Source organism: Grammomys surdaster, unplaced genomic scaffold (assembly GCF_004785775.1).
Source record: "Grammomys surdaster isolate TR1022 unplaced genomic scaffold, NIH_TR_1.0 126131, whole genome shotgun sequence".
In the NCBI taxonomy this organism is placed as follows: Eukaryota; Metazoa; Chordata; class Mammalia; order Rodentia; family Muridae; genus Grammomys; species Grammomys surdaster.
In genome coordinates this window covers 667633-669907 of record NW_021620939.1, presented here as the reverse complement: position 1 = coordinate 669907, position 2275 = coordinate 667633, and positions in this window count along the sequence as shown.

The window sequence follows — 2275 nt, the reverse complement described above, 5'->3', positions numbered from 1 at the left end:
GAGAGTGTATTTCAAAAGGAAAAGACAGGATGTGGAGGTAACACTGTCTTCTCACATACAAGCGCACAGTGATCTCTCTCCAGGTTGTTATCTTTGCCCTTCTACAAGCTAACAGGTAGAATGAAGGCACGGGTTGAGTATATAATAAAAAGTGTATAAACTGGGAGCAGATCGAGAACTTTCTAACCAGGTAACTTTGAGATGAAAATGTTGCAATTGCTTTCACCAGAAACATTTTACAACCATGAGACCTCAAACTGTTTAGTTGTAGGCAGTGAACCATTGGCTTCCTCCAAGCCACTTAGCCAAGGGCCTCGGAGTCTCAGGGAAAGGGTTCAGTCCCTTCTTAGTTGCCCGAGAGCCCTCAGCTGGTGGCCTTGGTAGTACACATCTGTCACTCTGAAGGAGTGATTTAGTGATATCAAATAGCTCAGTGATTAATCAAGAGAACAACTGAGCATTTGACATCAGAAAAGGAAAACATAGCCAAGGAAGGTGTGGTGGAGGGGTAAGACATGTCCCCAGGCTTGTCTCACAGCAGCCGTGCTGTTTAGAGTATTTGGGGTACAACTCATTGCACGTGAAAGATCAATACACCATACAGGAAAACAAAGCAAAACAACAAACACCTAAAAACTAAAAACCAAAGCAACAACAACAAACCCCCCAAAAACAAAAACCCAACCCACCTACCCCCCCAAACCCCAACAATAGTCCATTTCTTCAGTTATAAGGGAAATTAGCAGGCAGCCCCAAACTGAGATTCTTCTCACTGAAATCATCAGCAAGTCCTAGAAGTCACAGAGGCTGTCACCACAGTCCTTGAGTGGATGTTGCCACTCCTGGCAATCCAGCCATCAATTACCTGTCCCTGCCTTCCTTCTTCCATGTAGGATATAGACTTTTTCCTTCTAATAGGAAGACATTTCCAGTGCAGGCACCACGTGAAACAAATCAGAAGAGATGAGAATGGGAGCCTGGGGCTACCAGTGGTGTATCACCTCCAAGCTGTCCCTAGAGGAAACTCTGTTGCAATTTGAAACAGTTAGACCAAGCTTTACTAGATAAAGCGAGTTGTTGTTGGAGGCTATCAGACTCCAGGGTCTGGTCCCCAGTTCCCCACTGGTTTAAACTCAGCAGGGGTGAGACTAGGACACTGGTGTTTTCAGAGGCTCAGCTTGTGCTTCTGTAACAAGATGAAAGACCCAGCAGGATTCTTTCTAGATGCCTAAGTGCCTGTGCTCCAAGGAACCTCCAAGGTGTGACATTTCACAGGAGGATAACATTCAGTTCTATCTGCAGCCAGATCAGGGAGAGGGACAGAGTACACACGGAGATGTGGCTGGAGGAGGTGGACCAGAAGGGACAGGACAAAAGGCTCCTCGAAGGGTTTGGGTGGAAAGAGAAGGCAGGAAATTCAACTCACTTCATTTTGGTTTTATAAATAAACACCATACATGATGCTCAACAAATCAACGCTGTTCCCGCCCTGCCCATCCCACGGCAGCTTCCCTCTTCCATTGTCCTCAAGTCCTCTGACTGCCCCGCACACCGTCGCCTACCTCTTCATCATCATTCCTTTACTATGTAATACGTTTCCTGTCCATCATGTCCCTGGTCTGCTCCACGGTGTGTCTGGTGCATCATAAGCACCCAGTAAACATTTTCTGAGTAGGTGGGTGAATGTGGGACCTGCTGAGGTGGGGTATGGAGGCACCGAAGGGTCAAGTGTTGCAGACCGAGAGAAGGCCTGGCAAAAACTGGGCTGAGAATCCAGTTCTAGGAATCCTGTACTGGAGTCTGGAGGCCGAGCCAGAATGGTCTGTCTTTCCTCAGGAGACAGTGAGGAGCCGCTGGGTTGAAATGCTATGAAGAGATAAGACCAAGATTAGCTTAGGAAAGATTAAGTTGGCGGCAACACTCAGCAGGGTTACAGAGGACAGAAATTGGGTGGCCAGTCAGAGATTCTTCAGTTGTCCAGATGAAGACAGGGTGACACAGAGCTGTGACAGATGGATGGACTTAGGCAAAGGCATAAAGAAGAGGAGAGGGGGTTTTGCTGGGTGTGCTTGGTGGGGTGGAGGGAAGGAAAGAGCCTGCAAATCACTCATGCATGCACCCACCATCCCATCTGCAATCACCTACCCACCCCACCCATCTAGTCATCTGCCTGTCATCCATCCATCCGTCCACCCATCTGCCTATCAGCCCATCCGTCCACCCATCTGTCCATCCATCCATCCATCCATCCATCCATCCATCCATCCATCCATCC